Source organism: Nannospalax galili, unplaced genomic scaffold (genome assembly GCF_000622305.1).
Source record: "Nannospalax galili isolate Female #2095 unplaced genomic scaffold, S.galili_v1.0 scaffold395, whole genome shotgun sequence".
In the NCBI taxonomy this organism is placed as follows: domain Eukaryota; kingdom Metazoa; phylum Chordata; class Mammalia; order Rodentia; family Spalacidae; genus Nannospalax; species Nannospalax galili.
The window spans coordinates 811,005-825,129 of NW_008335527.1; positions in this window are offsets into that span (position 1 = coordinate 811,005).

A 14,125-nucleotide genomic window follows, 5' to 3' on the forward strand; every position below is an offset into this window, starting at 1 on the left:
GGGTTTTTGGTGGGCAGGCAGGTGGTGGGAGGGAGGGGGCTTTTAAGGTTAGATGGCCCTTGTTCTGTCCTCCGGTCACATGATCTACAAGAGACCTGGTTAGGATTAAAGGATTACAGTCTTAATAGTTTTGCTTGGGGGTTGTTGGGTAAGAGATAGCATATCCAGAATGGAGCAGCCAGTTTCCTGCTGTCCTCACTAGGAGGTATCCAGCCTGGCAGCCATACTCTACATTCCAGGTGCACCTGACTCATCCCAACAGCTGGGGCTCAGTGGTTAAGAGCACTGACTGCTCTTGGAGAGGACTCAGGTTTGATTCCCAGCACCCACATGGCAGCTATGAACCATCCTTAACTCCAGTTCCAGGGCAATCTGAAGCCCTCTTCTGATCTCCATGGCATTGCACAACACAGGTGCACTCATATACATGCAGCGAATACACTCAAACACATAAAATAAAAACAATAAATTAAAATAAATTTTTTTTGGTCTTGAGACAGGGTCTCCCTGTAGCCCCAGCTGTCCTGGAACTCACTATGTAGACCAGGCTGGCCTTGAACTCACAGAGATCCACCTGCCTCTGCCTCCCAAGTGCTAGGATTAAAGGCATACACCACCACGCCTGGCATAAATTTTTTTTTTTTTAAGGGTTCTAGCTCAAATAAATATATGTGCCCATTTACATGTCAGCAACTCACTATGTAGACCAGGCTGACCTTGAACTCACAGAGATCTGCCTGCCTCTGCCTCCCAAGTGCTGGGACTACAGGCATGTGCCACCATGGCCAGCTCAGTAGTTAAAATGCTTGCCATCTAAGTAAGTGGATCTGAGTTTGGATCTCAGCACCCACATAAAACTGTGGGGATGGGAACATACATCTGTAATCCTAGCACTGGATAGGCAGAGAGAAGCAGATGCACAGTCAACCTAGCTAAATTGGTGAGCTTCAGATTTAGTGAGAAACCCTGTCTCAAAAAATAAGATGGTAAGTGACTGAGGAAGACACCTGACGTCAACCTCTGGTCCTCACATACACCTGCTCACATGTGCATGTACACCCACATGAACAAGTGCACACACACACACATGCACACACACACACAAACCTATATACATGCATGCACAAAAAATAGGCAAGATTTAAAAAAAATATTTCATGTGTATGAATGTATTGCCTGCATGTATGTAAGTGCACCCATGTCATGCAATGCCTCTGGAAGTCAGAAGAGGGCATCAGATCCCTTTGGAGTTACAGATGGTTGTGTTATGCCCAGATCTTGTGACCCCCCCCAATGACCACCAAGGAGTCCAGAGTGTATGCAACAGCAAAGAGCCTTATTCTGGCTTAAGCTCAGGCCCTCAGATTTCACTGATGCAACAGATCCATACTGAGAGCCCCGATCTAGGGTGGGGTAGGCTTTTATAGGGAAGTTTCACAGAAGCCTGTGTGAGCCAAGCATCCTTTAAAATGCTTGGATGGTTCTATGCTCTGAGTATGGGGAGGATTCTTATTGGTAGGGGCTGTCTTTAGGGCATTGGAATGCGCTGTTATCTGTGGGGCCAGAAGTTTCTGTTTTGACCTTATAAGGCTGCTATATGACCAGGCTTGCTTGATCTATAGCTAGTCAAAATGGAGTAAGTGCCGCCTTAAGCCAAGCAAATTACAGAAGCAGAAAGAAGCAGTTAGATGAGTCAGGGTCCCACATTTCCTCCTCTCCTAGTAACTAGGGATTACCCAATCATGGGTCTGGGTTGGGGTCTCTAATGAGAGGGTCTACTGGCTGATAATGGGACCTCAGGACCATGAGTTGTACTGCACTCACCCATTCTCTAATGAAGGCAGTCAGCCGATTGATGACACATGGTCCAACATTATTAGGACTATGATGTCTAGGGGTTCTCAACAGCCCACTAGGGGGCAGTTGGCTGTGCCAACCACCTGGTTTCTCCCTTGGTACATTTCCTTGACAGTGTTGGGAAGGTCAAGGTGAGCATTGCCAGAGGACAATATAGAAGCCATTAAGAACAATAAAGTCTTAGCTTGAGGGTGTTGTCTGTGTCCTTGTGGACTTTTCATGTTTTGGGATCCAGTGCAGTGATCAGCAGAGGGCGAAGGTCATGTGGGTCTGGGTGTGGGTTCGCTATCCAGACATGGGTGTGATGAATCGAGGCAGTAACTCTACTTTCACTGCAGTCGGGTAGTCAGGAGAACCATGTACAGTCCTTTCCAGTGAGGTTCTAGGGTCTCACAGCAGTGTCTGCAGATGTAGACCCAATCACCAGGCTGGTAGTTGTGTGGGGTAGGAGGAGGAGCGGTCTCATAAATAGCTTTCAGATGGGGCCACATGTCCTTGTGGGCATGTGCCACAGCCTCAAGAGAATCAAGCAATTGATGGTTATCAAACTCAGCAATTAATTCAGCTTTTAAATTGGGGAGGATGGGAGGGGGGCTTCCAAACATGATTCCAAATGGAGTTAAACCTAACAGGTAGGGTGAGTTTCACACCCTATATAGAGCAAAGGGAAGGAGAGCCACGCAGTCCCTGCCAGTCTCCATGGTTAATTTAGTAAGGGTCACTTTTAGGGTTCTATTGATACTCTCTACTTGTCCAGAACTCTGGGGCCGGCAGTCACAATGTAATTTCCATTTTACCCCCAATACTTTTGCTAACTCTTGTGTTACCTGTGAGGCAAATGCTGGTCCATTGTCTGAGCTCAGAAGAGCCGGCATACCATACTTTGGAAGAATGTCTTCCAATATAGCCACTTGGTGACCATTTGTGCAGTTTCATGCTTGGTGGGGTATGCCTCAGTCCATCCTGAAAAAGTAGTTACCAGAACTAAGAGATATTTATAACCATATTTGCCTGGTTTTATCTCTGTAAAGTCCATTTCCCAGTGGGCTCCAGGCTTGGAGCCTCTCAACCGGGTCCCTTGTTCTTTGGGAAGGTTCTCAGCATTTGTCAGCCTACAGCTAAGACCTTTGGAGACGATTGAATCAACATGTGATCGGAGGTTCAGGACCTTGAGACGGACGTTTCTTAGGAGGTCTTCTGTCTTTTGAGTGCTCAGGTGGGTGGTCCAGTGGATGTGATTGATAAGATCTTTGGCTAGGTTACTTGGCAGGATAATACTGTAGTCCCCTGCATGCCACCAGGCATCAAGCTTTTGGGTCATGGGAAGTTTGTGTATCAGCTTCAGATCTTCCTGAGAATAATCAGGTTGTCTGGTAGCACAGGTGGCCCTGGGTCCCGCAGATGGATAGCCAGGACTAAGGTCTCCTTGGCAACCTGGTCTGCATTCTGGTTTCCTCGGGCTGTAGGCGTATCCGTCTTTTGGTGCCCAGGGCAATGGATGATAGTTTCTTGGGTAGCCATAGGGCAGCCAGTAAGTCTAGGATTTCTTGTTTATTTTTAACAGTCTTTCCCTCAGCTGTGAGCAGCCCCCTCTCTTGGTAGATGACCCCATGTACATGGGCTGTGGCAAAGGCATACCGGCTATCTGTATACATGTTCAATTTTTTGTCCTTGCCTAACTTAAGAGCCTTGGTCAAGGCTATCAGCTCAGCCCTCTGGGCTGAAGTCCCCACAGGTAAAGCTGCCGCCCAGACAGTTTCGGTCTCTGTTACTACTGCTGCCCCCGCGTACCTCTGTTTTGCACAAAACTGCTGCCATCGATGAACAAAATGTCTTCTGCATCAGGAAGCGACTGGTCGGTCAGGTCTTTTCTGAGCCCATGCACTTGGCTCAGGATCCCCGTGCAAGGGCATGTCCAGGGCCAATCGAGCATTCTCGGGAGAATTAAGGGCTGTTCTCAGGAGAAAATGGATCATCAGGGGGTTAAGGGGCAAGCTTTGATAGTGAGTCATCCAGGCATTGCTCAACCAGTGGTTGGGTGGCTGCTTGACAAATTGCTCGATGGCGTGAGGGTTGTGACACATAATTTTTGCCCTAAGGTTAACTTGTCCACATCTTTGACTAGAAGAGCCATGGCTGCTATAATTTGCAAACATGGTGGCCATTCAGCGGCAACCAGGTCGTTTTTTTTGATAGATATGCCACCGGCCTATTCCAGGGCCCCAGAGTCTGAGTTAGGACTCTTTGGCCACCCCCTTCTTTTCATCTATGAACAGATAAAAAGGCTTAATAACATCCTGGAGTCCTAGGGCTGGGCTGGCCAGAAGGGCCTGTTTGATCTTACTGAAGGCCTTTTCCTGGACCTCCGTCCAAACAAAGGGCCTGCTTTCCCATGTGACTTCATAGAGGGGCCTCGCCAATTCAGCAAATCATGGGGTCCATAAGCAGCAGAATCCTGCTGACGCCAGGAATTCTCACCACCCTCCAGGAGTGAGGGGTGGGTGTCTTTAGCACTGTCTCTTTCCTGGCATCTGTAAGCCATCTTTGTCCTTCCTTTAAAATGTATCCCAGATGGGTGAACTCTCTCTGGCATATTTGGGCTTTCTTGGCAGATGTCCCATATCCCAATCTGCCTAGGGTAGCCAGGAGATCTCTGGTTCCCTGCTGACACCAGGTCTTCATGGAGAGCCTCATCAAACAGGGTGGGTGAATTTTAGAATCCCTGTGGCAGGTGGGTCCAAGTCAGCTGCCCCTTGAAGCTGATCTCCTGGTCTTACCATTCAAAACCAAAGAAGGGCTGGCTCTCTGGTCAGAGGCAGGCTAAAGAAGGCATCTTTCAAGTCTAACACTGTGTACCAGTTTCTGGAAGGTGGGAAGGAACTCAGGAGAGTGTAAGGATTAGGTACTGTTGGATGAACATCCATAACCCACTTGTTTACCTCTCTCAAGTCCTGGACTGGCCGATAGTCGGTTGAATTTGGCTTTTTGACTGGCAGGAGGGGCATATTCCAAGCTGATTGGCAAGGCACAAAGACACCTTGATTCCTCAGGCGTCAGACATGAGGAGCGATCACCAGCTTGGCCTCCTGGGACACAGGGTACTGTTTAACTCTGGCTGATAGGATTCCAGGCTTAAGCTCTATCCAGATGGGGGGCCAGTGGGCAGCCAGCCCCATGCCCCCTGTCTCAGCCATGTGGAACTCCTTCAGCCAGGTGGAAACCTCCTCCTCTGGTGTAGAGGCTGGTTTTTGATGTAACCTAAACTCATCTTCCAGTTGTAGGGTGAGTACCTGGATCAGGTGGCCTTTTTGGTCAGTCATTTGGGCCCCACTAGGGGTGAAATGAATGTGGGCTCCAATTTTGGTGAGAAAGTCTCTGGCCAGGAGTGGGTAGGGGCACTCTGGCATGACTAGGAAGGAGTGGGACACCTGGCCCTTGCCCAGGTCCACTTTTCTTTGGGTGGTCCATGAGTACTGGTTCATGCCAGTAGCCCCCTGTACCCAGGACTTTTTATGTGATAGTTTTCCTTGGGGCTCAGTTAATACCGAGTGTTGGGCATCCGTGTCTACATGGAAGCTCATGGGCATCCCTTCCACTTTAAGGGTTACCCTAGGATCAGGGAGGGAATCTGAACCCCGACACCCCCAGATGCTCATTTCTCCTAGTTCGAGGATTTGCACTCCTTCTCGGGCCCTGCCTTGCCCAGCAGGTTTTTTTCTGGGCAATCTTTCATCCAGTGGCCCATCTTTTTGCAATAGGCACATTGGTTCCACTGTAACCTTGGTTGCCCTTCCTGGGGTTTCCTACCTGAGTCCGCAGAGAGGTAGTGCAGTTGGCGTTCCCGCTCACCAGGTTAGTTTGTAATTGTAGCCAGAAGGATCTTAGTGAAGTCTTGGGTCTTCTTGGCGCTAGCAGCGACTGCAGCTCAAGCCTGTTTGTCTTCCAGGCTTTCTCTGTGGTTACAGACCCTCTGCCACTGCCAAAAGGTCCGACAGAGTCTTATCTGCCAATCTATCTAGTTTCTGTAATTTGCACCTAATGTCGCGCGCTGACTGATTGACAAAGGCCAATATGACTGCATTCTTATTTTCTGGTGCCTCTGGATTCATGGGTGTTTATGTGCAGAACACCTCAAGGATCTTCAATAAAAAGGCTGCTGGGGAGACTCTGTCTTTTCTTGCTGCATATCACTAATCTTAGCCAAATTAGTTGGGTGCCTTGTGGCAGCCTGGAGACCTCCCCCATTAGAGTCTGGCGGTAGACCTGGAGCCTATCCTTACCTTCTGCCACACTGAAGTCCCAGTTTGGTTGGACTAATGGGAAGGCTTCATCGATCAGTGCCTGGTTGGTGGTGGGATTCCCATCCACCCCAGGGACCAACTTCCAGGCCTCAGTTTGGATCTGGTCCCTCTCCTCGGTGGTAAATAGAACCTATAATAGCTGCTGGATGTCGTCCCAAGTGGGCTGATGGGTGAAAAAAACAGATTCTAATGGATCAATAAGGCCCTGTGGTTTCTCAGAGAATTTGGCCATTTGCAATTTCCAATTGTAGAGGTCACTGGTGGCAAATGGGCAATATTGCATCTGTTGGTCTCCTGCCTCATTAAGGGGTCCCATTGCCCTTAAGGGAAGGATGGTGGACTCTGCTGCTGCTCGTAGCTGTCTTCTCTGGATCCTCCTCTGAGTTTGGGGGGTTCTCATCCCTAGGGGCTTGGGCTGCCTCAGCCTCTCCTGGGGGCTCTAAATGCCCTGGTTGTGCCAGCAGTGTGGGCAGATATGGGGGAGGTCATGCAGTTCTTCCTCTGTTCCGCCCAGGAGGACAGGATAAAGTGGAGTGGATGGTTTAGTTTCACTTTTCTGCCGCTCATTATCACACAGGGTGAGGGTGGTTGTCTTTGAACCCTGCGGCAGCAAAAATGGTCTGAGCCATTCGGGGGGCTCTTCAACCAGGGCCTGCCAGGTCGCAATATAAGGAACCTGGTTGGGGTGTCCTGACTGCCTGAAAATATTTTTAAACTTGAAAATAGTGGGGAGGTCAAACATTCCCCCTTCCAGCCATCCAGTATCAAAGGTTGGCCATTCATTCCTGCAAAGGACAAAGAGTCTGCCATTTTTGACCTCCAGCCCTTGTCCTCTAGCCTGATTTTTGAAGTCAGAAAAATGATCCTGGAAAAGACTCAAAGGTGTTACTTGACTTTGTCCCATGTCCTCAACTAAGTCACAAATAACATGGAAAACACAAAGACACACACTGACAAAACAATACTTCCTGGCGCCTTAAACAAGAACTAAAAGTGGGATGTTGGCCTCTCGCCACTCTGCGGGTGCAACCTACCTTTCCCTTCCAAAGTTACAAGTGGGATCCAATCCCTATCAGGTGGGTCCAGAACGTCTCCCAAGTCTCATGGCCTGGGGTCTTCCAGTGCGTCCACCTAGACCACCAACAGGCTAACAAGGTAACGGAGGCCCAAAACCAAGAGCATGCAACACACACAAACAAGAGGACAAAGACACTTACTGGCCGGACCAGGCTCAATGCTCCGGGGGTCCTGTGGGGTCTTGGGGATCCCAGACAAGCCCCCAAATGTTACACCCAGATCTTGTGACCCCCCCAATGACCACCAAGGAGTCCAGAGTGTATGCAACAGCAAAGAGCCTTTATTCGGGCTTAAGCTTGGGCCCTCAGATTTCACCGACACAGCGGATCTGTACTGAGAACCCCGATCTAGGGTGGGGTAGGCTTTTATAGGGAAGTTTCACAGAAGCCTGTGTGTGCCAAGCATCCTTTAAAATGATTGGATGGTCCTATGCCCTGAGTGCGGGGAGGATTCTTATTAGTAGGGGCTGTCTTTAGGGCATTGGAATGCGCTGTTATCTGTGGGGCCAGACATTTGTTTTTACCTTATAAGGCTGCTATATGCCCGGGCTTGCTTGACTATAGCTAGTCAAAATGGAGTTAGTGCCGCCTTAAGCCAAGCAAATTACAGAAGCAGAAAGAAGTGGTTAGACAAGTCAGGGTCCCACAGTTGTTAGCCACCAAGTGGGTGCTGGAACTCTAACCCAGGTCCTCTGCAAAGGCAGCCAGTGCTCATAACCCCGAGCCATCTCTCCAGCCCACAAAATGTTTTCTAAATAAAGTATAATACACTTCTTTACAGATGCATCCCCTAGGTGACTGTTCTGTTTCATTTTTATTCCTGTGATAAAACACTATCACCCAGGTATGGTGGCACACACCTTTAATCTCAACAATTGGAAGACAGATGCAAGTGGATCTCTGTGAGATCAAGACCAGCCTGGTCTACATATCAAGTTCCAGGCCAGCTTGGCTATAAGGTAACCCTGTCTTAATATGGGTTTTATTTGGCGTACATTTCCTGGTAAAACAGGGCAAGAACTCAAGGCAGGAACTTAAGAGGCAGGAATTATGAAGGAAGGCTGCTTACTGGGCCCTCCAACATTAAGATAATCAAAACAACCCCTCACAAACATGTCCATAGTTCAACATGATAAAGATAATGACTCAGGAGGCTGGAGAGATGGCTCCGCAGTTAAGAACACCGGTTGTTCTTGCAGAAGACCTGGGTTTAAATCCCAGCACCCACATGGCAGCTAACAACTGTCCGTAACTTCAGTTCCAGGGTATCCAACGGCCTCTTCTGTCCTCCACGGGCATTGCGTAACACGGGTGCACTTACCTACATGCAGGCAATACACTCATACACATAAAATAAAAATAAACAAAATATTTTTTTAAAAAAAAGATGACTCAATTGAGATTCTTTACAGTGATTCTAGGCTGTGTCAAATTGATAGTTAATGCTGACTAGGAGAGTGACCAGTGTCTAATTCTTTCAGTTATTAGAGGAGCACTGCTTAGAGTGCACAGTGCTTGGACATGTCTAGTTATTCCAACTTAAAGAGGGTTGTCAAGGCCTGGAGAAATAGCTCAGGTAAGACTGCTTGTTGCTCAATCATGAGGACTGGAGTTCAGACCCTAGCATTCACATTGCACAGCTCACGAATGCCTGTAACTCCAGCTCCAAGAGATCTGACACCCTTTCTGACCCCTGTGGGCATCTGCTACACATGTGCATACTCAGATACACACACACATAACATACAAACTTTTAAAAATTAATAGTGGTCATAGCTTCAGCTATCAACTTGACACACCTGGGAAGAGGATGCCTTGAGGAATTCCTACATTGAATTAGCCTGTGGGCATGTCTATGGAGCATTTTGTTTGCTTACTGATATAGGAGAGCCCAGCTCACAGTGGGTGATACCATCCCTAGGCAGACAGGCCTAGGTCATATAAGAGGTAGCTGAGCAAGCCAGGGAAAGCAAGCCAGTAACTACCATTCTTCCATGGTCTCAGCCTTATTTCCTGCCTTGAGTTCCTGACCACATTTCCCTCAATGATTTGATGGACTTCTCCCTTCCTTTTCCCACTTGGTGCCTTTCTACTTTCAAGGCTTTTAAAACGATTTGTTTTTATTTTATGTGTATGAGTGTTTTGCCTGGACCCATGTAGATATATCACATGTGCATGCAATGTCTGCAGAGGCCAGAAGGCAGTGATCCCATGGAACTGGAGTTACAGATGGCTATGAGTCATTATGTGGGTACTTTGTAAGGGCAGCAAATGCTCCTAACCACTGATCCATCTTTCCAGCTCCTGGTCAGTTTTTTTTTTTTTTAATCACGGCCAACAGAAAACAAACTAGAATAGTAGTCATGATACATTTAGGAAGCACAAGCCTGGTAAGTATTAGCTCCACTAAAAATTTTAGTTTGGTAAAGTGTTTTCCTAAGCTTTGCATTCTAGAAGGCTTATAAACATAAGGAACATAAATACACTTAATATACAAAAAGTACCCATAACAATTTGCATCACAGCTACACAGTTTATTTTAGTGTTTTTAAAATTAGTGTATTAATTATACATAATAATGGCTTTCATTATGACATTTTCTTTTTTTAAATTTTTGTTATTTTTATGTGTACATGTGTATTGCCTGCATATACATAAGTGCACCCATGTTGGGCAATGTCCAAGAAGGACAGAAGAGGCTGTCAGATCCCCTGGAACTGGAGTTTCGGACAGTTCTTAGCTGCCATGTGGGTGCTGGGATTCGAACCCAGGTCTTCTGCAAGAACATTCAGTGTTCTTAACCGCTGAGCCATCTCTCCAGCCCCTCATTATATTTTCATTCATGTACATAATGCATTTCATATTCACCCCCAATTAGCCTCTCACCCCTCCCATTCCCATCAATACCTTTCCTTTCCCCTCTGCTTTCATGGTTTTATAATAGAAATACAAAAACACATCAGTTGGTTGCTAGAAGTTCTTGCAATGTAATAATTAAGGACTTTGGAGCAGGAAAAGCTCCTAGACAGGAGATAAAAATGGGGTAGGTGAACAGGAGTCTTCCCTCCCACACCCTGCAGTTACCCAGGATAGAAGTCTTTGTTTTCCAAACCTCTCACATTCTTGTGGCCCTTTGACCATAAACCTGTAAAATACTTATGTATCACATATATACCCTTTATTTATCATGTATGTGCTCTTTTGCCTTTTGCTTGCATTTCCTCACATATGAGTATAAAGGCCCTCAAAAACTTGAGTGGTGGGGGTTGGCCCCTTTACAGAATGATCCATATGTCAGTTCCACTAGAGTAAAATTAAATGCTGACTCACCTGACTTTGGCTGTTGGTCTCTGATTTTTCTGCAAGTTTTTGTTTTATAAGGGTGTTTGGTAACGTTAAGTTTGTTTACCATGGGCACATTACCAGTGGCTACACCACTAAAGAAAATGTTTCTCCTCCCCCATCAACCATTAACTACTATAAATCCTCAGGCAGAGACAGGACCTTGTGAACACCTCCCTTTCTATTAGAGTGTTGATGCGTCCAATCTTATGTAGATTTTGTGCAGGTAAATATAGCTGTTGTGAGTTCAACAATGCAACAGCCATGTCATGCCTGGAAGACAACATTCCACACGTCTCCTCCTTCACTACTCCCAGCTCTTTCTTCTCACTTCCTTTTCCAGTGTTCTCTGAGCCTTGGAGGCATGATAGAGACATCCCTCTTAGGACTGCTTTCACTGTGTCCCATAGGTTTTGGTTATGTTGTATCTTTATTTTCATTCAACCCTCAAAAAAATTTTAATTTCCTCTTTAATTTCAATAGTGTCAATTTCATTGTTTATGAATTTTCTGTTGTTTCTCTTGATGTTGATTTCTAGCTTTATTTCATCGTAATAAAATAGAATAAAGGAAGTTATTTCAAATTTTCTGTATTCGTCAAAACTTGCTTTGTGTCCTATCTATTTTTCAGACAGTTCCATGGGCTGTTGAGAAGTGTAATCTGCAATATTTGGATGAAATGTTCTACAGACATCTGTTGAGGCCAACTGATCTATGATATCATGTCATTTAATGCCAATGTTTCTTGCTACATCCTGCATGGCTGGGTGGTGGTGGATACATAAGAGGGATGGTGCAGTATAAAATACTACACAAGACATTTAATAGTAAAGAAAGCTGGGGACCAGAAGACTTCCTGCTCTGTAGAACAAAGCACTCTTAACTCCCAAAGTTTTTATTAGCATGGATGAGGTGCTCTAAACAGGCATTGATATTTTGTAACAAAAGGTAGGCAAACAAAGAATGTTTCTCTGCAGGGGCTCAGAAAACTGTTTACCGCAAAATGTGGCTTATTTACAGGGTATAGATGTTCACAGAAAAGTGCAAATAGGTTATATCTTTCTTGTCTATTCAAGGACGCTGAACTTTAGAACGTGCATCTGCATATATGCCCATCTGGCTTTGTCATTATAGACATTGTTGGCGAGTGGCAACTTTGTATGTATACCAAGTATGTTTTTGGCAGAGTTCAAACAAGGCAGCAGTCTCCAAGTTTTGCAATTATTTACCCAGATGACCTATCTATTTGTGAGAGTGGGGTATGAAAGTCAGTATTAATTTGGGCTTATCTATGACTTTATATCTAGTAGTATTTATGAAGTATGCTTCACCTGTGTTCAGTGCACATATGTTTAGAATTGTAATATCTTCTAGGTGGATTGTTTGCTTAATCAGTTCAAAGTGACCACCTTTGTCTCAGACTAGTTTTGATGTCAACTTTATCAGATGTTACAATAGCAATGCCTACTTCTTTCCCTCTAAGATTCTTGTTTGTTTGAGGCAGGATCTCCCTGTACCCTCGGCTGGCCTGGAACTCAGTTTATAGAGTAGACTGGCCTCCATCTCGCAGACATGTGCCTGCCTCTGCCTCCAGAGTACCAACATTAAAAGAAGATGTGCCACTGGCAGATAGAGTATACCGTGAGGTGTGTTTTCAGAGGTAGCAAATAGATGGATTTTGTTGTTTTAAATGCAATCTCCTAGTCTGTGGGTTTTTGTTTTGTTTTGAAACAAGGTCTCCCTGTAGCCCCAGCTGTCCTGGAACTCACTATGTAGACCAGGCTGGCCTTGAACTTACAGAGATGTGCCTGCCTCTGCCTCCCAAGTACTGAGATCAAAGGCATGCACCACCACACCCGGCTAGTCTGTGTCTTTTTGATTGGGGAACTGAGACCATGAAAATTTAGAATGGTTACTGAAGGTGTGCATTAATTGTTGTTATCATTATCATTTTGTTAGTTTTATAGTGTTTCGTGGTTTCTTTTTTTGTGTGTGTGTGTTTTTGAGACAGGGTCTCCTTGTAGCCCCAGCTGTCCTGGAACTATGTAGACCAGGCTGGCCTCAAACTCACAAAGACCCACCTGCCTCTGCCTCCCAAGTGCTGGGATTAAAGGCGTGCCCCCCCCCCCCTGGCCAGTTTCCTTTTTTTTTTTTTTTTCTTTTGTCTTTTTGAGACAGGGTCTCCCTGTAGTCCCAGCTTGAACTCTATGTAGACCAGGATGGCCTCACAGAGATCTGCTGCCTCTGCCTCCTGAGTGTTGAGATTAAAGACGTGCCCCAGCATGTCCAGCTGTTTGGTGTTTTCCTAACGCTCATTTCTTTAACTACTATCATAGCATCTTTTATTTATTTAACTAATTTATTTTTTCCTGTAGCTTCTTCAACATTCCCAGCTGTCTGAAGAATTCCTTCTAGTATCCTCTGTAGAGCTAGTTTGGTAGTCATAAATTCACTTAGGCTACTTTTATCATGGACTGTTTGTTTCTCCATCAATTATGACAGTTTTGCTGGGTATAGTAGTCTGGGTTGGCAGCTGTGATCTTTCAGAACTTGAAGTTTGTCATTTCATATCCTTTAGACTTTAAATGCTTCTATTGTGAGATCAGCTGTTATTCTGACAGGCCTGCCTTTATTATGTGACTTGCTAGTATTCTCTCTTGCAGTTCTCAATACACTTTTTCTTTTTTGTATATTTAGCATTTTTAGTATGATGGTTTATTTTCTAGTTCTATGTGATGTTCCGTATGCCTCTTGAACTTGGAATTTGGGTATCTCTCTTTCCTTAGATTTGGGAAATTTTCTTCTATGATTTGTTGTCATGGATTTTCCTTCTATCTTTAATTTGTAGCTTTGATCTTTTCATGGTGTCCCATAGATATTCCATGTTCCATTCATACATTCTGAAATTTTTTCGTTATCTTTGACTGGATATACCAATTCCTCTACCCTTGTCTTCAGGCTGTAATTCTGTCCTCCCCATAATTCATTCTTTCCACTGAGCTTTTATTTGACTAACTGAATTTTTCATTTCAGCATCTTTTTCTTCAGTATTTCTCCTTACTGAATTCCATTTTCATATTTTACATTGACTTTATTTTCTCATTCAGTTGTTTGTATATTCTCTTGGAATTCATTTAGGAATATATTCACGTCTCTTTCATTTATCTGATCATATAGTATAATTCTCTGAATTCTTATCTGTAATTTAAATCAGTCTCATTAGGAGCTATTCCCCTGGGATTTGTAGATTTTGGAAGAGACACATTGTCTTGACTTTTCTTTATACATGTGTTTTTGCATTGGGATGTGTGTATCAGGAAATGGATTGTGTAAGTGGTTTACATTTCTTCTTTAATGGAAGTTTCTGCAATGTTTGTGAGGGACTAAGTTGTAGGAGGGTTCAGAGTTGCTTGCATCTGTCAGACTGATGTTCAGGACACCAGGCTCTATCCCCAGTACTCCTATGAGTAGATTACTGTCTGCAAAAACAATCATTATGCAGGGGTAGACCCAAAATGAAGATAGAATAACAGTCAACACAAAACAATCA